This window comes from Peromyscus leucopus, chromosome 4 (assembly GCF_004664715.2).
Source record: "Peromyscus leucopus breed LL Stock chromosome 4, UCI_PerLeu_2.1, whole genome shotgun sequence".
Taxonomy (NCBI): Eukaryota; Metazoa; Chordata; class Mammalia; order Rodentia; family Cricetidae; genus Peromyscus; species Peromyscus leucopus.
The window spans coordinates 109,236,152-109,259,492 of NC_051066.1; positions in this window are offsets into that span (position 1 = coordinate 109,236,152).

Consider the following 23,341-nt stretch of genomic DNA (forward strand, 5'->3'; position numbering starts at 1 on the left):
AGCCTTTCCTTCTGCTATGTATTTCAGGGATTAAATTTGGTCATCAGGATTGGAGGCATGTTTGTTAACCTGATAAGCCATCTTGCTGGCCCACCTTCTTTTACTACCTTAAATTAGTTTTGGTTGCACTTGAAAAAAATTTATAAACATTCAGTATGTTTCACAACCATATAATATGTATCCGTTACTACTGGCTTCTTTTTCTCAACATTATATGTGAGAAATTAACCCATATCTCTTTGTGATCACTGCTGTATAATAGTCCATCTCATGATTAAATAATGATTTATTCATTCATTTTATTGTAACTCTAATGTCCAGTTTCTGTCTATTAAAAACAGTACTGAAACTCCCTCACCTAAGAAACTCTCAGGGAACATTGGGGGAAGAGGGAGTGGAAAGATTGTTAAGAGCCAGAGGACCAGGGAGTTTACTCTGAGACTGTCTCCTAGTAATGTCAAAAGCTATACCCATTAAAGTCTCACCAACATGACGGCCCAACCAAACGTGTTGAAGAACAGCAACAGACATGCCAAAGTGGATGGGGACAAGTCCATTAGGTCTCCACCCTACCCAAAGAACGACAGGTAGCTAAAGAATGCTGAGAACAGGAGAAATAGTCTTCCCCAGAGCAGAGCACACCAATTGGTTATCCAACACCAAATGATCAGCCCTGCAAACATAGATATCAAGCAACATTATAATGACTGAGCAGGCCATATTTAGGAATGCATATGTGTACATAACAGCAATTAATGAAAAAAGATCATGAATTTGAAAAAGAGCAAGTAGGGATCTATGGGACAGTTTGAAGGGAAGAAGCGGGAGGGCATGAGTGATTTAATCATAGTCTCAAAAATAAAAGAAATAATTATAAAAAGACAGTGCTGGAATGAACAATCTTGTGCAAATCTTGGTGAACATGGGCCTGGGTATTTATTGAGCTGTGCAAATGAACTTGCAAATCTCCTCCTTTACCAAACCACACCCAGACTCAGAGCCTGTGCCGTTAATCTCCATTGTCAACTTGACTGGATTTAGAAGCATGGTAGAGACACATGTCTGAATGTATCTTTTGCGGGGTTAGCTGAGGAGAGAAAGACCACCCTGGATGTGGGTATCATCTCTTGGCTGAGGTCTCAGACTCAGTGAAAGAGAGAAAGCAAACTTAGTGTCAGCTGCCTTTCTCTGCTCCTGCATCCTGGTCTTCCAAACCTGCACCTGTTGAATGTTCTAGAACATTAACTTCACTTCAGGACTTCCCTAGTCCAAAGCTCCAAACTCTTCCCCATTCCTCCAAAGAACTAAGAACCTTGTTCTTCTGCTTCAAAGCTTTTTCCCCTCTGTGGTGGCCCCCATAGACTCATATATTTGAATGCTTAATCACCAGGGAGTAGGACTAGAAGGATTAGGAGGTGTGGCCTTGTTGGAGGAAGTGTGTCACTGGGGATGGGCTGGAGATTTCCAAAGCCCATGCCAAGCCCGGAGTCTCTCTCTCTCTGCCTACAGATCAAGATGTAGCTCTCAGCTACTGCTCCAGTGCCTACCTGCACGCTGCCATGCTCCCTGCCAGGATGGTGATGGATCTGAACTTCTGAAACTGTAAGCAAGCCCCTAATTAAGTGCTTTCTCTTAGAAGAGTTGCCTTGGTCCTGGCATCTCTTCACAGCAATAGAATACTGAGTAAGATGTCCTCCATGATAGACTGTACTTTCAAACTATAAGTCCAAGTGAACCCTTCCTTCCTTAACTTGCTTTTTGAGGTATTCTCTCTCAGCAACAAGAAGAGTAAGCAGTGCAGAAATTTGGATGAGGTATGAGGCTGGCCCTGTGATGATTCCAACCCATGATATTCCCTAAGAACACAAAGGACTAACCTTTAGAGGACTGTAGAGAGTTTGGAGCTTTGGACTAGAGAAGTCCTAGAGTTAGGTAAATCTTCCGGGTCATTCAGGTTGGAGCTGGGAAAACTAGAATGTCAAGAGAAGTATGGACAGTGGAGTCCTGGCTCCTGAGGTTTCAGAATAGGGTAAAACTCTCTTGGGAACTGGGACCATTCATGTGACATTGCGGCAAAGACTGGCTGTATTTCTGCTTATCTTCTGAGATTTGAGTGAGACTGAATTAAAAAGTAATGAAATAATTTTCCCTTCAGAAAAGAGCAGGCTTCCTAGTGATATTAATAGAACACAGCATAACCTGATGCCATAATACTAGGCACAAACCCTCAGATCGAGGCTGGATGAGGCAACCCAGGAGGGGGAAAAGGGTGCAAAGAGCAGGCACAGCAGTCAGAGACACCCCCACTCTCCCTGTTAGGGGTCCAACAACAGCCCCAATCTAAACCCACAGCATGTATGTAGACGGCCTAGCACAGACCCACACAGGTTCCGTGATTGCTGCTTCAGTCTTTGTGAGCCCCTATGAGTCCTGACTAGTTGATTCTGTGGGCCATGTTCTCCTGGTATTGACCCCTCTGACTCCTACAATCCTTCCTCCCCCTCTTACACAGGATTTCCTGAGTTCCACCTAATGTTTGGCTGTGGGTCTCTGCATCTGTTCTTGTCAACTGCTAGAGAAAGCCTCTTTGATGCCAACTGGGCTAGGCACCGATCTATGAGTATAGCAGAATATCATTAGGAATCACTTCATTCACTTTTTTTTTTCTCTTGTCAGTCATGTTTGGTTCTACCCTAGGTCTCTGAGCCATCCAGCTTCCGAATAATTAAAAAAACAATAGGCATTTCCTATTTGTATAATACCTTGGACATTGCTACTTTCATCACTGAAAAATCATCTGTCTCTAGTATAATAAAAATAAAGCCAATTGAAGCGTGTGTGTGCATGTGCAAACACACACACACACACACACACACACACACACACACACACAGGGTAATGGAATTTTTTGTTGGTGGAGAAAATTTCAAGGCAGGAGACTATGCCCTCCTTACTGCACTGCACTGTCCAGGTCCACAGAGGGAGGCTAGCAAGTGGCCTCCCATATATCCTCCTTGCTGTCTTTCACATTCATGGCCTTTTCCCACTAATTGTTCCTGCATGCATTATAGTTATGTGTATACACAGGTCTATTCCTAAATGTGACATTTTGGGGGAAGAAGTGAGAAGGAGGTGAAAGTTGTGGACAAGGAGGGTGTGTGGACAGCAGCTGTTAAAGAGATGATTATCTGTTAGGAGAAACCTGTACTACACAATAGGACAGGGGCCCCCAGGCAAGACCAGCTTGCAGCAACACAAATATGTTTGGAAGGAGACAGCCTGATTGGAGTGCTTCCTTGCTCCCAGGTGGCCATCTGTGTGGAGCGTTTCCCTAGGGTCAGCCCGAAGGACCTAGAGACTAACACAACTGCAGTCCAAGGGGATCTAGGTACATCGCGAGCTGAAAGCAGAACTTGGCCATGAGGTCCACCATGGCACTTGTCTTTCAGGCATGAAAGATGCATAAGTGAAGGGGTAAGGGGGGCTTTGTAATTCTTTACATTTTCTGAGATTATAATTACAGTGTTTGTCCCCTCCTCTTCCTCCCTCCAAATCCTCCTGTATATCCCTTTTTGCTCACTTTCAAATTCATTTTTTTTGTTAATTGTTATTGCATGCATATATATACATATATTCCTAAATATGCCCTACTCAGTCTGTATAATGTTACTTGCATGTCTGTTTTCAGGGATGACCATTTGGTATTGGATAACCAGTTGCTGGGCTCTTCTCTGGGGGAAGGAAGACTTTTTCCCACTCTCATCATTCTTTAGCTGCCTGTAGTTCTTTGTGCAGGGTTGAAGTCTCACGGACCTTTCCCTGGTCCACTTGGGCCTGTCTGTTATTGTCCTTGTTCAGCTCATATTTGGCAGTGATGTTGGTGAGAGTTGACTGGCGTGGCTTTTGACATCACTAGGAGACACAATCTCACAGGAAACTCCCTGATCTAATGGCTAGTACAATCTTTCCACCCCCTTGCAGAATGTTCCCTGAGTCTTATAGGTGCAGGAGTGTTTTGCAGAAGTTTCCACTGGTACAGGAATCCACAATTCTGCATTTTGATTGCTTGTGGTTTTCTGTAGTGACCTCCCTTCCTCTGTTGTGGAGAAGTTTCCTCGATGAGGAGTGAAGACTATACTTATCCGTGGTTATAAGGACAGATGTTTAGATTGTTGTTGGAGATTACACTGTCTTAGGAAAGTAGCCTTTGTAGGCTCTCCTCCAATAACCATGATTGCACTAGCACTAAGTAGCTAGCTAGGTTTCCAGTACTAGACATGGTCTCCTTCTTGTTGAGTGGGTCTTAAATTCAAGTAGAGAGCTATTGGTTACCCCCAAGATGTGTGTGTCACTACTGTACCTCTAGGGTTATTTATTGTGCTGTGCTCATCATTGACACGGTTCACAGCTGGGTAGGAGTCCTCAGTGAGGACTTTCAGGGAGGTGGCATTCAGATGAACTCCAGCTCAGGGGTCTCTGGTCCATGTGTCTGAAGTGCATGGCATCTTTTGTACTAGGGACATACTTCCCATCTTTAGGGCAACAGCAATAGGCTGTATGAGGACCCCTCATGTCTAGTATTGGTTTTTTTTTTTTGGTTAGGTGGTCTTTGGTTCTTGGAGGGAGCACCATCAGCCCAGATGAGGAAAGTTCATCAAAATTATGTATGCATATTTATATACAGAATTACATGTATTATAGTGTTTTTTTTGTATGATTCTTTATGGTGTTCTCAGACTTCCTTTTTTTTTTGTTTTTTTTTTAAGACAGGGTTTCTCTGTGTAGCTTTGGTGCCTGTCCTGGATCTCGCTCTGTAGACCAGGCTGGCCTCGAACTTAGAGATCCGAATGGCTCTGCCTCCCGAGTGCTGGGATTAAAGGCATGCGCCACTGCTGCCCGGCCTTCCTTGTTGTTAGTTTACTCTTTTCTTCTGTATTACTTTCCCCCCTTCCCTACAGAGTCCCCCTTCCCTATTTCCCTGATCAGATCACTTGTACCCTGCTATTCCCTTTTCTATTGTCCCCCTAACTCCGCTATCCTGGAAATGGTCTCATTTTACCTTCCTGTTTTTTTGCAGTCACTCCAGGCTGTGTACTCACATCTGAAGATTTGGAGCGAGGAGCCTCAGATGAGAGAGCACATGCTCTATTTGTCTTTCTGGCTCTGGATTACCTCACTCAATATTTTAGTATGGAGGCCTTTTTTATACCAACTTTCTAGAAAGCTACTGAGGCCAGGCCATGTATGACAGGGTCAGGTCCCTCGTAAGATCGTCCTTGGATGCCATAGTGTGAAACTGGGAAGGTGAAACCTGAATTGCACAGAGATCTGAAGATGTTTAAGATGTCAGGACCACAGCAGGCAGAGAAGAGTCACGTGCACTGTGAACAGAAGTGCTGGAGGGGCAGGGTTTTGCAAGGCCACTGGGACCCAGATGATGACACCACAGCTCCCAGATGCTGGACATGGAGTGCAGGACTTGGTGCTTGCCCTGCTGGGTTTCACTCTCTCATTGGCCTCGTCTTCCCTTGCTATGGCCTCATCTCCCATCTTGGAATGGGAATGTTTACTCTGCTATATTTTATATTGAATGTATGCAACTTGTTTTTTGATTTTATAGGGACTCACAGTCAAGAGTTTGTCTCAAGTCTCAGTAGCAGCTTTGGACTTTTGAGCAGTATTGGGATCGTTAAAGACTGTGGGAACTCTCAGAGGTAGACTAAATGTACTTTGTATTATGAGATGAAATGAGGCTTTAGGGGCCAAGGTGGGATGTTCTGATTTAAAATGATGTGTTTGGATGTCATGTCGACAAGGGTGGAGTTGTGATGGCTAATCTTCATTATCTGTGTGACTAGATTTAGAAACAGCCATTTCCTCTGTTAGTGTTAAATACTTGAAAAAAAGTGGGAGCAAATTAAATGTCCTTTAAAACTAATGCATAATGAAAATGGAATACTATTTGGCTGTAAAGAAAAATGAAATCATGACATTTTTGGGTAAACGAATGGAACTTGAAAGTGTCATATTGAATTAGATAACCCAGACCTGGAAAGTCAAATGCTTCATTTTCTTTCTCATTTGTGGGAGAGAAATTCTAACTCCAGTTCCTCAGATATGAGTACAGAACTTGAAGAAACTACAGAAATCAGGAAAGCAAAAAGTGACCACGGGGAAGGCACTGTAGAGAACAGAATCAGAGGATATGGGGAGGGGGGAATGTAGCTTGTGTTTTTCTGCCTTGCCCTCATTCAGGACAAATCTCTGCCACCCGCCAGTCCCACAGCCGCTCAGACCCAACCAAGTAAACACAGAGACTTATTTTGCTTTCAAACTGTATGGCCGTGGCAGGCTTCTTGCTAACTGTTCCTTTATCTTAAATTAATCCATTTCTACAAATCTATACCTCGCCACGTGGCTGGTGGCTTATCAGCGTCTTCACATGCTGCTGGTCATGGCGGCGGCTGCAGCATCTCTGGTCATTGCGGCGGCTGCAGCAGCGTCTCTTTCTGCCTTTGTCCTTTTATTTCTCCTCTCTGCTAGTCCCGCCTATCTTTCCTGCCTAGCCACGGCCGATCAGGTTTTATTTATTAACCAATCAGAACAACTTGACATACAGACCATCCCCCAGCACAGCCAAGTGCAGACCATCTCAAACACCTGCACTCAGGCCCATGGTCCTAATCATCCTCCATATGGACCTGCTGGGTAACGCCACAAAGAACCCAAGAAGGGCTCCCACAGGACATACAAATCATCCCACAGCAGGGGAATGGGAAAAATATGGGTGCTTTACTTGAGAAGTGAGGAGAGAAAAGGGGGGCATAGAGAAGGAAAGGGAGGAGGGGTAAATAACATTAGGATTTGAAAAAAACCATAGGGAATGATACTATTTGATATTTACCTAAAACTGCATGTAATACATAAGAGTATGGCACACACACACACACACACACACACACACACACACACACACACACACATTGAAATTTTGTCATTTGACATAATGTTCCCCTAAGAGTCTTAGACTACCTAACAAAAACACCATGAGACACCTTCTTTTGAGTTGTTGGTCAGGGAGTATACAAGAAACTCCCCAAACAACATAGTCTATTGTTATTGCCCTTGGCTGCCCACCTGAAGTTTAAGTTAAGTCTATTGCTGAAGATAACACCTACTTAGGACATAGGGCTTGGAGCATTTGAGCTTCATCTGACCCAAAAGCCTCCTCCTTGGTGTCTAACTTTCACAGTACTAGAAGGTGTTATGCAAGCTGCCCAAAAGATAAGCAATGAAAAGCCCTACCTAGCTATGATGCTTATGAACCACAATAATGACCAGATGGGCAAGATATCTGTAAAGGTATAATAGTGGCACTTATATGTTGGTGGTAGCCAACAGTTGTCTAATTGAACTTAAGGCCTGTTTAACAGAAGGGAAATCATGCCTGGTATTATAAGCCTAGCTTACTCTCTATGGCTAGTGAGGTTATGGATCTTAGATGAACCTACTACTACCATGTTCCTAAATCAGTATGATTCCTAACTGCATTCTAAATAATTATCTTTATACTTACAGTGTAGTTACAAGTATAGTTCACTCCTTATAAAAGAAGTTTTTTTTTTTTACTAGATAGAGACCATTGCAGAAAGCCACACCTGTTTAAAATGCAAAGAATAACTGACCATGTGGTCCTAGCCCCAACAGATACATCTATAATACAACTCCTCCACCCAAATCTCAGGAACATCTTGAAAGATGGTAAGATCCAGAGGACCAGGAAGTCTACTGTGAGATTGCGTTTTCTAGATATGAGAGGGGAGCTACACCCATGAAATCTCAACAACATGGCTGCCTAAACGAGACTGGAACAATTCCAAAAATAGCTGATACCCCAATGTAGATGCGGGAAATCTCATGAGGCCCAATCCTAGTTGAAGAACTACAAGCAATTAATGACAACTGAGAGAGGGAGAATTAGTTTTCCCCAGGGATGAGGACCCTAAGTGGTTATACACATGCAGTCAGCTCTAAACTCTCTCTCTCTCTCTCTCTCTCTCTCTCTCTCTCTCTCTCTCTCTCTCTCTCTCTCTCTCACACACACACACACACACACACACACACACACACACAACAATAATAATAAATAAAAAGAGGCCATGATGGCCGGGTAGTGGTGGCTCACGTCTTTAATCCCAGCACTCCTCAGGCAGAGCCAGGCAGATCTCTGTGAGTTCAAGGCCAGCCTGGTCTACAGAGCGAGATTCAGGACAGGCACCAAAGCTACACAAGGAAACTCTGTCTTGAAAAACCAAAAAAGTTGATCCTAGCTCTCTGAAAGAGACCTATTTCCTCTGTGTATGTCTTTTCATAGTCTTTTGTTCTGCCTTCTCATTGGTTGTAAACGCAAACACGTGACTGCCTCGTCACTGTCTGTATGTACAGCCCCCCAGGTCTTAAAGGCATATGTCTCCAATGCTGGCTGTATCCCTGAACACACAGAGATCTACCACAGGAGGAAGGGTGAGATTTTAGCTCTGAGCTCTGACCTCTTGGTTTCTCTTAAAAAAAAAAAAAAAACCCAAAAAAGAAAGAGGCCATGAATTTGAGAGTGAACAGGGGTATAAGAGTTGTAGAAGGAAGGAGAGGAGGAAATGATTTAATTATTTCTTAGTTAAAAATAAAATTAAAAGAAAGACGAAAAAAGAGTTTGTAAAATTATAAGCATGAGAGCACTAATTATATTTTTGATTTTATTATTGTTGATAAACTCAATGTCATGTTGATTCTAATTTTTCACATATAACCTTTCTCCTCTCTGAAATTTTTTTGTCCTCCAAGTTCTGTAAGTGTGGTGGTGTTTCTTGGTATGGGTCTACTTTCTTATATGATTCTAGACACTTATGTGCCCTTCACCCTGGAAAATTGTTCCTTGTGTTCCTGGGAGGATTTCCTTGATATTTTCCTTTCCTGCCCTGAACTAATGAATTCATTTTCTTACCATTTCCTAGGTTTAAAGAAATGTTTGTTTATTCAGTCTTTCCTTTTCATCATTCAAGTTTCTCGGTGTTTTCCCTGTGTCCTATCCTCTTGGCATGGCCATTCTGAATGGAGGTTTTCATCTTACAGTTTTCAAGACTTTCTGTGTGTTGAGTACCTATCCACCCACTCCAGATTCTCTATGGACTCCAGATGCCCATTGGCCATCTCAACTTACATGCTAAACGTAACTTCTCCACATCTGATCTGCTGTCCCAGCCCAAACCAGAGGGCACTGTGTCCATAAATGGCAGCTTACAGCCTTTCACGGGTCATACCAGAGATATGGGAGCCATACTGCTCAGTCTATTTGCTGTTTAGTCTTCTTCTGCTGGCCAATCAGCTCCCCTCACTACCCTCTCCTTTACACACCATGCACCAACCACATCAGGTTTCCATCACATCCTAAAGAAAGTCTTAGGGCCTTCCCGCTGCTGTTCCTTTATCCAACCAATGGGTGGCAGTATTGATGCTGCAAATGCCGCCCATCTGTTGCTGCTGCTAGAGATATGGGCTGAAGGAGAAGTTGGGAGGCCTTAGAACATCACCTGGAAGGAGGTCCAGAGGGACAGGGAGTGGGAGAAACAGCATGCCCTGGAGCCCTTGCAGACACACCTCTTCTTTACTAGAAGAATACCCAGGTATAGTCTTCCTGTCTGGAAGGTTGGTGACTATTCTCCAGTGATTTGCTTCAAGTTGCAAAAGCAGATGTGAGGCTTTTGCAACACCTCCATACTGATTTCTAATGCAAAAATTACCCAACCTAGCCATCTCTCTCATGTTCTTCATCCTCAGCACCTCATGTGCCCCCATACTCTGCTGGTTGAAGATACAGGTGTTAGGATGATGGTTTTTACCTTTTAACACTGTCTTGTACCTAGAGTTTTTTTCTCCGCAGTCCCGCAGCCCACTTATAAAATAATCACTCAGAAGCTTGTATTATTTAAACTGTTTGGCCTAATGGCTCAGGCTTCTAGCCATCTAGTTCTTACATCTTAAATTAACCCATTTCTATAAATCTATACCTTGCCACATGGGTGTTACATGTTGGTACTCATGGCAGTGGCTGGCATCATCTCCTGACTCAGCCTTCCTGTTCCCAGAATTCTCTTCCCTGCTTGTCCCGCCTATACTTCCTGCCTGGCTACTGGCCAATCAGCATTTTATTTATACAGAGCGATATCCACAGCACTGTCTTAGGGTTTCTGTTGCTGTGAAGAGATGCCATGACCATGGCAACTCTTAAAAAGGAAAATATTTAATTGGGGCTGACTTATAGTTCAGAGATTTAGTCCATTATCATCATGGCCAGCATGCAGGGAGATATGGTGCTAGAGAAGGAGCTGAGAGTTCTACATCTTGATCCACAGGCAGCAGATGTACCACACTGGGTATAGCTTGAGTTAATACTGCCTCAAAGCCCACCTCCACAGTGACACACTTTCTCCAACAAGGCCACACCTCCTAATAATGCCACTCTCTATGGGCCAAGCATTTAAACACACAAGTCTATGAGTGCCATACTTATTCAAACTACCACAAATATTTATAGGAGAGAGTCTCTGAGCAGCCTTGTAAAGTGATGGAAAATGTGAAAACTTTGTCCTTAAAGAGGTCTCCTGCAAACATCTGTTTATGAGACACTGAGCATTCAACTAGAATTAAGGGAATGGAGAGGGAGGGTGAGGTGGAAAGGAGAACAGACTAGGTACCATTTAGATTTAAACCCCAGTGTTAGCCACCCAACATTCCAGCATTAATAGGTTAGCTTGGTCCAGGAAGAGAAAATTCTTCCTTTTCAGCTGAAATGTAAGAAAAAAACCCTACCAGAATATAATCTCTATAGAGGGAATTCAGCCAGGGTGCTGGGTACAATGCTTCTGACCCTAAACAAAGGCACCTTCCCCCCAATACAATATTTTTATTATTTGGGAGTTTCGTACAATGCACCCCAATCACACTTGCTTCCCGCTCTCCCCAGGCCCACCTGCCGCCCACCATTGCACCCTCTATAAAGAAAACCCAAAACACCAAGTCCAGTTGGTGTTGCCCATATATTAGTTGGTGCATCATCAAACTCCCAGTGGTCTTATGCCTCTCATTTTCAGTTATGAGTCTGTAGTCATCAATACAATTGCAAAAGAAGCTTCCTCACTCCTAACAGCTGGCCCCAGCACAGATCGACTTCCACACGGTTTCCAGTGGCAGCTTTCCCTCCTGGTCCCTGGCAACAGCATGGATCATAGACATCAACCCAGCCTGCGGCAGCATGGCCTCCCACAGACACCAACATGGCCTCATGGGGGCAGCACATACCAAGGGCATCAACACAGGCCTGTGCAGCAACTATAGATGTCATCGGACTATGGATGTCAACACTGCCCCTGGCGGCAGCACAGACCACAGAAATCCTTCCAGGAGACTTAATTCCAGAAAATGAACCATTTCTCATTTCAGATATATTGCTGCCGCTCAGAGCCAGTGGGGTTGGGCAACATGGCGTGGGGGGCGGGGGCAGGGCTCTCTCAAGCTCCAGGCTGCTGTACACCACCCTGCCCTTGGCATCGGCCGCCCTGCCAGCACCCCAGGCACAACCAGGACATCACATGGGCCCTGTGCTCTCCTCTCCCATGCAGGGTGAACATCAGGCCAGCAGCAAGGCAGGCCTGTGGTGGTCCAGCACCGGCTCCATTTGTAACAACATGTTTCTTTGACCCCACGGTAGTGCTCTCATGCTGCAGCAGCTCAACTCCGTTCTGCCATCTTTTTTTCCCCTTCAATTTCATGAAAACACTTTTTAAAAGCATCTTTCCATAGACTTGTCTTTTAAAAAAATCATCCTTGGCCACCGTATCCCCCCACAAAGCCCCCCGTGGGTCTCTCAGATTCCTTGGAATGGCCCCGAGACCCCTAGGCCTACAGGGTGCTGGCAGCTGCCATCTTGAATCGACTTCTCCAAATTGAGGTGCCTTTCTTTAAAGGCGGCTCAAATGGGATAAAATTGGACACCTCTGAAAGTGTTCTCAGTGCCGGAGCTTGAACACTTTCATTCCCAAGCTTCTCTGTCAAGATGTATTTTCCCTTGAACTTCAGTTTGAGTTGATTTTACCTAATGTGAGGGCAATGGGATTCTCAGAATTTGTAAGCCTCCTGAGTTAAGCTTGCAAACTTTACTTTGGTGAGTAATGTCAAGTCTGCTCTTTGCTTGCTTAGTGGAAATGACTGCTTCCAGCAGAGGGCACCCTTACACAGTAGATTTCTCCAGCCTCAGAATTACTTGGTGCTATTGAAATGCGCTTGGTAATGGCTCCTGCTTCTGAAGGCTTCGCAGTTGAGCTTGTTTTTGGCAAGTCATTTCTCCCTAAGGTGTTAAAGTGTTAAGAAGGCTTGTTCCAGTGTTTTCATAGTTGGGTAAGTAGTAAACTCTACCATTGATGATGGTGGTAGCAGATCATAAAGTTCTGCTGATTTTATTTACTCATAAATTCCATAAATATTGGTGGGGTGTTTTCTGTATGCAGGGCATGGAAATGGAGAGAAGAGGACCAAGTGAGCCCCAGTCAACTCTTCCCCAGTGGAACTTCTGACACATAAAGGGAGTAAGACAGAAATGCAGAAAGAGAAGATGTAAGTGTGCGTATGTACACGGATGCACAGTGTTGCCTCAAATGCATGCTTATCAGAAGTAATGACTTCTCTGAGAGCCACAGTTGGGAGGCGAAAGTCTTTCTGCTTCCTGTTGCTGATGGCAGAGAGAACAGCCAGTTTGCTTAGAAAATGTTTTAACTTCTGCCAAAACTGATTTGTTCAGGCCTTCCCTCTCCTTGCTTTTGAGCTCAGGCTCTATTTCAAGAGGGAATTAATCTGTATGTTGCAATTCGATCCTCAGTTTTATGATAGGTGATTTGGGAGATAGACTTGTCCATTGTGTCAGTGTTTTTCCAATTTCCTGTGAGAAGAGGAGTCAAGGCAGCTAGACCCTCTTCCTCCAGGAGGAGATTTAGAATGCGACTTGAAAGTGGCAGAATTGTTTAATATTTTCCTGTTACAGTATTGCAGGTGTGAATACACATGCCTGTTTTAGCTTGGTCTCTGTGTCTGTGAAAACTTCAGAAGTAGGGCCTGGAATTCTGTGGTTCCTTAGAAAGCTATACATTGGACCTTGGGACATACTAGGAGGTACTGGGCTCCTGTAGAAACAAACAAGCATGTCACAGTGGCCTGGCAGGACCACATGTTCTGTCACTGTCCTGCTGTGGATAGACCAGAATGGCCCCCTACATGGTATGGTCTTCTCATGTGATCCAGAGGTTGATCCAGAGGCCTGCTGCGGGTTTCCTCAGGTCCATCTCTAGGAACAATCTAGGGTAGGCACTTGAGTGTCCTGCCCAGACCCTGTGCCTGGGTCCTGTGTAACTGATCAACTGCATCTAAGGGAAGTTGGCTGGATGTGATTTTTTTTTGATGCAGAAGAGTAAAGGAAATCATATATATATATATATATATATATATATATACATATATATATATATATATATTATATATATATATGGTTTTTTGAAACAGGGTTTCTCTGTGTAGCTTTGTGTCTTTCCTGGAACTCCTTTGTAGACCAGGCTGGCCTCAAACTCACGGAGATCTGCCTGCTCTGCCTCCCAAGTGCTGGGATTAAAGGCATGTGCCACCACCGCCTGGCTGAAATCATATTTTTGTATTCATATCTCTGGATATTGTTAAATGAGCATGTGTTAGCAAGGCTTCCGCAGCTATTTTAGGACTGAGGAGGCTAGCCAACACACACACACACACACACACACACACAGGTGCTGGAGTGCTGGCAGGGAGTCACGTTGTGTTGGAGTTTGTATTTGTTTCAGCAAGTCACAGATAAGGACAGACAAAAATGGGATACAAAACTTTAGTCCCTTGCCTCAAGGTTGGAGTCAATTCCACGATATGACTCATGGACCAACACTCTGTTGAGTCAGGCTGAAGGGAGGGTCCAGTGGACCCTGCCGTCTCTCCTTGCCTTTGCCTGCTCTGCCCACCCTCACCCACTTCCTTACCCGGAGGGTGCTCAGGTTGTAGTCAGAGTTCCAACACTGCTTCCAGAAACCTCATCTGAGGCAGCATCTCTCAACTGCTGAGCCATCTCTCTCTCTCAAGGCAGCATCTCTCTGGATTTGGAAGGACGAAGACTCTTCTTCACTTGTTACGACCTGCTGGTTGCTCATCTGCAGCTGCCGTCCCCTCTCCCTTGAGGGGAGCACACTTTACTCATGTAACGAGAGAGCCCCGGTCTGTTCTTGTTGCTAGTGATAAACACTCCTTTCCAGTGAGTGGCTAAAGAATGTGAGTCAGTCAGGGCTGCAGGGATGGCTCGGTGGTTAAGAGCACTTGCTGATCTTGCAGAAGGCCTGGGTTTGGTTCTCAGCATTGACACAGTGGCTCACAGCCATCCGTAGCTCCAGTTCTAGGGGAACCAACACCCTCTCTGACCGCTGTGGGCAAACACACATGCATAAGTGTAACTGATCAACTGCACCTAAGGGAAGTTGGCTGGATGTGATTTTTTTTTGATGTAGAAGAGTAAAGGAAATCATATATATATATATATATATATATATATATATATATATATGATTTTTCGAAACAGGGTTTCTCTGTGTAGCTTTGTGTCTTTCCTGGAACTCCCTTTGTAGACCAGGCTGGCCTCAAACTCACGGAGATCTGCCTGCCTCTGCCTCCCAAATGCTGGGATTAAAGGCATGTGCCACCACCGCCTGGCTGAAATCATATTTTTGTATTCATATCTCTGGATATTGTTAAATGAGCATGTGTTAGCAAGGCTTCCGCAGCTATTTTAGGACTGAGGAGGCTAGCCAACGTGATCTCAGACTCTGACACTCATGATGTAATTGAGCCACTGATTCGCCACAGCTGCTTCACATGTTACATAAAAGGAGGTGGAAGTTCGTATCTGTTTGGCCGCTTTGGGTGATCCTGTTCCATTTGTAGATGAGAGCTCTCTGAGGATCTACAAAACCCACAGGAGGAGGAAAAACGCCTTCAATGGCTTGTGATACAGAGAACTCAGAAGAGAAAAAAGTCAACATTACTCTCCATTCTATTTTCATCTCAGAAGGGAAAGGCTGGGAAGAATTTGTGCTGCATTTGGTTTTGGTTTTGTAGCAGGTGCAGTGAATGGGCTGAGCTTGACTGAAGCGAAACTCTGCCATGGGATTGCTTTTCTTCTGAGGCTGACTTTTCCCATTCTCTCCTGCGCTTCACTTGCTGTCTTTCCTCCTGATGACACCTTTCTCACGTCTCTTCCCACAGCTCAGGTGGGAAGGAAGCTCAGGGCTTGGTCAGAGGAGGCAAAGGTGCCGTGATCACCGCACCAGCTCCTGCGTGTGCATCACATTTTCAGCTCTGCTTTCCTCAGTCAGGGCTTAGAGTTTTTCTCCTGGCTGAATCCTGCCAGTTCCCATCTTCCCTTCAGGGACCTGTGACCAAATCTGGTTTTACAGTGTGACACATTTGAGGTTCTTAGACACCGTCACTGTCCAGCATTCCTGAAGCTGTTGATTCATTCCATTTGACCTCCTCAGGTCCACCCTTCCTCCTTTCCTGCCTTGCTGTCCCTTGCTAAAAGCCTCTCCTTCTTCCTGAAAGTCTTCTCTGTTAAAAACAAAAACAGACAAAGAAAAAAACCTCTTTTAAGCTCTACTCATTTTATTATTTTATGTGTATGAGTGTTTTGTTTGCATGTGTGTCTGTACCATGTGCCCAGTACCCTTGAAAGTCAGATCCCTTATGCCTGGAGTTATAGATGCAGGTTACTATGTGGGTGCTGGGAACTGAACCCAGGTCCTCTGTGAGAAAAAAAGTACTCGTAACTACGGAGCTATCTTTCCAGCCCAGGCCTTCTCTGTTTTGAGATGCTTTGAGCAGACTGCCCAGTCTCGTGACCCAGCCTCACCCTATCAACAGATGACTTAGCTCTGTTCTCAGGCTCCAGTCACCTCCAGGAGCTTTAATTCACCATGTTACTCATTCATAGTCAGGGTCTGGGCTGAGTGTTTTGAGGTCTTAATCTCTGAATCAAGGAATTCAAACAAAAGTACACTCAGGTTGGAAAGTAGCAAGGCAGATCAATAGAAAAGATCAGACTATGTTAAAGAGCAACAGGCCACAGGAGTAAGAAAGTGCTCAAGGGTTCCACTGCTGTTTGGGGCTTCCTCTTCTGGGGTTCAAGAGGAGAAGTTAGGTTACTAGGGGTGTAGTGAGGGTGGTTCTCTGTTTTGATTGATAGATAAGGTCAAATAATCATTTTTTTTTTTTACTATGTCTATCCCTTCCTACAATGCTCTAGATTTTAGTCATGTATGTGCTTGGTCCTGGATTTTAGTCATGTATGTGCTTGGTCCTCAGTTGGTAGAACTATTTGGGAAGAATTAGGAGGGGTGGCCTTATTGGAGGAGGTGTATCACTGGGCTGGACTTTGAGTTTTTAAAAGACTTGCACCATCCCAACGCTTTTTCTATAGCCTCTTGTTTACAGATCACAATGTGAGCTCTCAGCTGTTTCTGTCACCATGCCTTTGTTCCACCATTCTGGACTCCAGCCCTCTGAAACTGTAAGCCCAAATACATACATACATGCACACACACATATATAATTACATGTATTATATATTATATAAAATAATTATGCATTATTTTATTGATACATTATATAATATATACTATCACAATGATATATATTATATATAAGTGGTATCATATATATGATATATATATATAATTCTAAATAAAGAATTATATATATAATTCTAAACAAATAAAGAATAAGAATTCTAAATAAATAAATAAATAAAAATATATATATAAAATTCTAAATAAAGGACTAAGGAAAGGAATTGGTCTAGGTTGATCCTGGTGAATCAGTAAGTTTACTGGAGCTATTTACAAAGTCATGGATGAATTATAGGAATGCAGGTGACTCAACGGCAACTCAAAGGCATCACTGAGGAACTCCCATCCAACATGGGTGACAACTCATGATAGCTGCACTTCTGGATCCCCTCCCACAGGTATCCTACTTCCTCTAAAGTCTAGCACCCCTACTCCCAAGGTCACAGGCAGATGGGGGAGGAAAGGGTGGTGATAGGAATCTCAGGGCAGGGCTGGTGGCTTTCCTTGTCTGTGGGGAAATGTTAACAGCTGTACTACTGTTGCCACAGACCTATAGTGTGCGTCCCTAAAGGAACCTCCCACTTCCATGACTATGGGCTGGGCCATGGGCTTCTATAGGTCATCACAGAGAATCCGTGTCATGATGGCTGATGGTTGTGTCATGCCTGAAGGAAAGAACTCCTCTATGCCAACATTGCTTTAGGTGAGTGAGGTTCATCGAGATGGACTTGAAGACAAGGACTCTAGAGTAGCTATTTGTTTGAAAAACTGATCCCAGGAAATACCAACAAAGAGGTAGGGAAGCAAGAATGATATGGAAAAGGAGCCAATACAGGATGTGCCAATGAACAATTGGGTCTCTTACCCACTCTGCGAGCTCTTTAAGATTGGGTAGAACTAAACGTGATGATATTTTGTTGTACTCTAATCTGCCTGAAGATCAGAGGATAGAGGCAGCCATTAGATTAAACATAGAGGTCAGGCAATGTTAGCACACACCTTTAATCCTAGCACTCCGGAGGCAGAGATCTGTCTGGATCTCTGTGAGTTCAAAGCCACCCTGGACTACAGGAGATTACTCCAGTCTAAAAGAAATAGAGACCAGACAGTAGTGGCAAACACCTTTAATCCCAGCACTAGGAAGGCTGAGACAGGAAGTGAAATGGCTGGGTGGAGAAAGGCATATAAGGTGTTAGGAGACAGGAACTAGAGACCCTTTCTGCTGAGGACTCAGAGGCATTCAGTCTGAGGATTTGTGGGGACAGGATTGTCTGAGGAGTTGGTGAGGTGAGAAGTGGCTGTGGCTTGTTTCCTCGGATCTTTCATCATTTACCCAAATATCTGGCTCTGGGTTTTTATTGTGAGACCATTTAGGGTTCATGCAGCAACTAAATGTCAGAACTGTTTTTACCCCAGTTAGGAGGGAGTTGGGAATATTATTCTGTGAAATCCATGACCATAATTAGTTAAAGTCTTTTCCAAGAGGCATTATTGCAGTTTTTCTTTTTCCTCTTCATAGGCTGGCACAATGCAGAGATCAGAGAAGACTACTAAGGCTTATCCCAAGATGCTTGCAGGTGGAAGTCTAACCTGATGGAAAGTGCTAAGTTCAGAGTGGGCACCATGGACATGTCTTGTCATGAGAATGTTGGTTGAACGCTGTAAGTCACATGGGAGTGGTAGGCATCATGGCCCTTACCATGAGGTAGAATGTTGTATACTAATGAAATGAGCATGGGGTGGGGAGAAATGATTTTGCTTTGGGAGAACAGGGAAGATGGATTTTGATTTGGTGTTAAAGGGTGTGAGGATTTCACGAGAAGGGGCACTTGCATTAAATGAGCTAAGGTAGCACAGGGATAGTTATTGCATATTAGCATATGTTTTCATATAGTTGTAAAGCAGTAGTTTTGACTAGGAGAAGAAATGGGTGAGATGAAACAGCAAACTTAGTTGGGGAAACATGGGGGCACATGGTAGTGGGCCAAAAGTTCAGTTTGTGATATTTCCTTGAGCAGAAAGTACTATATTAAAAGAACCTCCAGATGGACTCTTGTCTCTGGATGCCCCAGGCAATGCCAGATATTCTCATTTGCTGGCATCTCCTTGCTTTTTAAGCAGTCTTTGCCTTTTTCTGAAACATTTCTCTGAATATTCATTTCTAAATTCTTTTAGATGATCTGTGATATTTTTGGTGTGATCAAATGCCATGACCAAAGACTCTTATAGAAGAAAGAGTTTATTTGGGCTTGCAGTTCCAAAGAGGTAGTCCCTAACGGGGGAGGTGTGGAATCAGGGACAGACAGGTGAGAGATCACATTTTCATCCACAACAGGACACAGAGAAGGAACTGGTGGTCTAAACCCTCAAAGCCCACCCCCCAGTGTTATACTTCCTGCAGCAAAACTGTGCCTCCTAAAGTTTCCATAGCCTTCCCAAACAGCACCACCAGCTAGTGATCAAATATTGAGGTGACTGAGCCTATGGGGGGCATTTCTCATTCAAACCACCACAGCTCATTCTAAGTCAGTGTAGTGGTCACTGAAGCTTTACTAGGTCTCCGACATTCAAAGTGGTAGCAGTCATCTTGTGCCCATATGACCCTTTTCCTATTTCCTGTCTGTGTTCTGTCTTACTTCCTCCTCCAAAATGGTCCATTCCAATGATCTCACTTCCCTTTCTTTTTAAACAAATCTCCTTTCAATGTCATTTCATGGATTATTAAGCTCTTATTTAATAATTTCAGTGTCTTTTGTGTCTGCTGTAGGTACAGGCTTGTGACAAAATATAGCTTTTGCCTTCTGGAATGTTCTCAGTCATAGGAAATCATGCTATCCTCTCATTTGGTGAATGACTGCTTTATGTGTTATTTATGAATGGTTTGATAATTGCATGTACAATAAAATAATTGAACAAATAAGTAAATGCTCTTGCTCTCTTCTTCCCTCCCTCCTTGCATTTACTCTTTCTGTCTCTATCTTTTCTCCTTTCTTCTAAGGAAGCACACATTAGGCTGGATGAAGCTAGTACAAAAATAATGTTTTATCTTCAACATATCCACTGACAAATAGCTGAGAAGGAGCCAATGTTTACAATTGGCTAAGAACTCTGATGTTTATGTGGCTTTCTAAGCATCACAGCAACTCTAAAGAATAGCACAGCCTTTCCCCCCATTTCTACAAATTAAAACCCAGAGGCAGAGCTTAACTGACCTGTCAACAGCCCGATGTTTTGAAAGAAACTCAGAGTTCCAGTTCCTTCTGTCTTGTGGCATTCCATGCTGTGCCATCCTGCAGTGATCTTATCATGAAGTCTGGGGGTGTGGTGACAGTTTGTATAACCTGAGGACAGCTTAGAAAGGCAAAGTTTCAGACCATGGCTCAACACTCTCAACTGGCAATGCTGGGGACGGGCCCAGAGTCTGTGCTGGAAGAAGCCCCACAGCTGATCTCACACACACTGACTTGCACAGTCACAGCTGGACTATCATCTATGGCACATGCTGTCCTGGGTTGGCCCTTACTGTTTTGGCACCTTATAAAGTGAGTAGCTTTCTGTTGCGTGTTCAAGACAGGCGGATGTTATTGATGTCCTCCCTAAACATCCGTTTGCTCATGTGAGTTGATATGGTGCTCCATTCCTATGTTTCTGGAAGCTCTGTAGAGGATGACAGAACTGCTGTATGTGGTTGGCTTTTTTTTTTTTAATGAGAAAATTCTTTTCATTTGTATGTTCATTATTCACAGGCATTTCTCAAGTTTTAGTTAACAGCATCAGTTATGGTTTTAAAGTTTAAAACAACTTTATATTTGAGTATGATGTATTCTCATCATATCCAACTATCCTTTCTCTTCAAATCTTTTCATGTCCCCTTCCACATTTCTCTCTCTCTCTCTCTCTCTCTCTCTCTCTCTCTCTCTCTCTCTCAAATTTATGAGTCATGCTCCTCTTTTGTAATATTAATTACTACTGTATCTATCTATCTGGATATTTCTTACTGAGTCCAGTTAGTGTTGCTTGTGTATACATAGGTGTAGGACCGACTACTTGGGCATGGGCAACCTATTAGGGGGCTTGTCCCTGAAGAAAACTGGTTCACTCTCCCACAGCAGCTAGCAACTATTGTAGCTTTTCAGCCAGGGGTAGGACCTTATGCCCCTCCTCCATTCATATTGGTATGCCGATGTGGTCTTGTGCAGGTAATCATACTGTTGAGTGTTGATGGAAGCGACATCCCTGTCATGTTCAGAGGACACCGTGTCTAGCAGCCATCCCAGTCTATTGTCCTCTGTCTCTTACAGTCTTTTCATCATTCCTTTCTTGATACTTCCCAAGCCTTGGTGTAGAGCTCGTGTTATTGATGTCCCATGTGGGGATGGGCACTCCACAGTCACCTACTCTCTGCATGCTGACCAGATGTAATTCTCTGTGGTAGCCTCCATTTGCTGTAGAAAGAATCTTCTTAGATGAGGGGTGTAGCTAGAGTTTTCCTGCCTTGCCCACAGTCAGGACAAATCTTTGTCACCCGCCAGTCCCACAGCCACTCAGACCCAACCAAGTAAACACAGAGACTTATATTGTTTACAAACTGTATGGCTGTGGCAGGCTTCTTGCTAACTGTTCTTATAGCTTAAATTAATCCATTTCCATAAATTTATACCTTGCCACATGGCTGGTGGCTTACTGGCGTCTTCACATGCTGCTGGTCATGGCGGCAGCTGGCAGTGTCTCTCTGCCTCAGCCTTCCGCTTCCCAGAATTCTCCTCTCTCCTTGTCCCACCTACTTCCTGCCTAGCCACTGGCCAATCAGTGTTTTATTTATTGACCAATCAGAGCAATTTGACATACAGACCATCCCACAGCAGAGGGGCGAGAGCTGCACTTATTTCTGGGCACAAGGGTGACTATTCAGAAGGCAGTTGGATATTACTATATCAGTTTAGCCAAATGGTAGTAGTAGGCTCTCCTCTAGGGTCCATGAATTCTCTAGCTATGTGTTTTTGGCTAGGTTTACAGTGCCAAGTGTGAGTTACCCTCTTACTGAGTGGGCCTTAAGTCCAATCAGATGGATTGAGATACTGCCAAGATATTAGTGCCATGATAGTACCAGTGGGCATAATTTGCTGGGCTGACTGTTTCTGCCATTCACAGGATTTACAGCTGGGTTGGACAGGTAATAACTCTTCTCCCCTAGCAGCTTGCGTAGCACCTTCCAACACTGTGAGAGCTAGCCAAGCTGGTACTGACCTGGGGGCATCCTCTCTGACGGCTGGCTTTCATAGTGACTGGCTTTTAGCATAACAGGTTGCACTGATAAGATCAACAACCCACGGGTAGATTATAAAGTTGGCTGTGTGTAATTGAGGATTAATTCTAATTATACTGCTACTAGCTGAATAAGAAAAGAGGAAGGCATTTTGTTTCCTTCCCTTTCCATTGTGACTGTCACTGGTGTATACTGTAGATGAATAAGGCATACACTAAAATACTGCTTTGGACTTTTTTTCACTAAACCACCAAACGTATATAGTAAATGTATTAATATTCCTGGCTTTAAACTGATGAGAGGCAATTTTGCTGTCTTGTTTGATTTTTGTCTTTTTGGGAAAGTTTTCTCAGAGACCCTACTTTTTCCTGATCACCTGTGGAGTTCTTCTCTTTGATACAAAGAGAAGTTATTCATCTTCTCTCACTTTTGTCTCCTGTCTTTCCAAGTTTTCTCCTTTCCTGTCTTTGTGCATGATTTTATAGAATACCTTTTTCTATGTAGCCAACTTCCTGCAGCAAATGCCATATGTGCCTGCATGCTTGCTGTTCAGCTGCTGCCTGTACCAGGCATGGCCTTAGGGAGGGATTACAACAGTGTTCCTCCAACTTTGCTGTTGCACAGGGCAACTGGGAAATATTGTTAAAATGCAATTTCTGCTCCCCACAATTCCTTGGAGCAGCTAAACTTGTCTTCTGCCTTCCATAGTTTTATAAATACATAATTAAAAATTCAAATTAGCATATGAAGCAATATGAAATGATGTTTCTCACATATCTATCATTGTACTTTCTTCACACTTACCCCATCATGTTCTCTCACTGGTCTTCCTTTCCACAAATAGTCTCTCGACTTTCATGTCAAGTATGTGCATGTATGTACATATATTTCTGCATATGGGAAAAAAACCTTAATATTTATCTTAACATGATAATTTCCAGTTTCTTCCATTTTCTAAAAGTGGAAAAATTTCATCTTTTCTGTGGCTGAATAAAACTCCATTAGATATACGCACATCTTATTTATCCATCCATCTACTGATGGACATCCAGGCTGATGCTATATCTTGGCTATTGTGAACAATGGATGGGCAGATATCTTTGTAGTATGCTTAGATTCCTTTGAGTATACATCCAGGAATGGTCTATCTGAATCATATGGTAGTTTTATTTTTGGTCTGTTGATGACCCTCCATATTGGTTTCCTTAGTGACTTCACTAGATTACATTCTCACCAAAAGTGTGTAAGTATCTTTTTCTCCATATCTTCACTAGCATTTATTGTTGTTTGCTTCCTGAGTGTGGTGAGATAGAATCTGAAAACAATTTAATGTTCATTT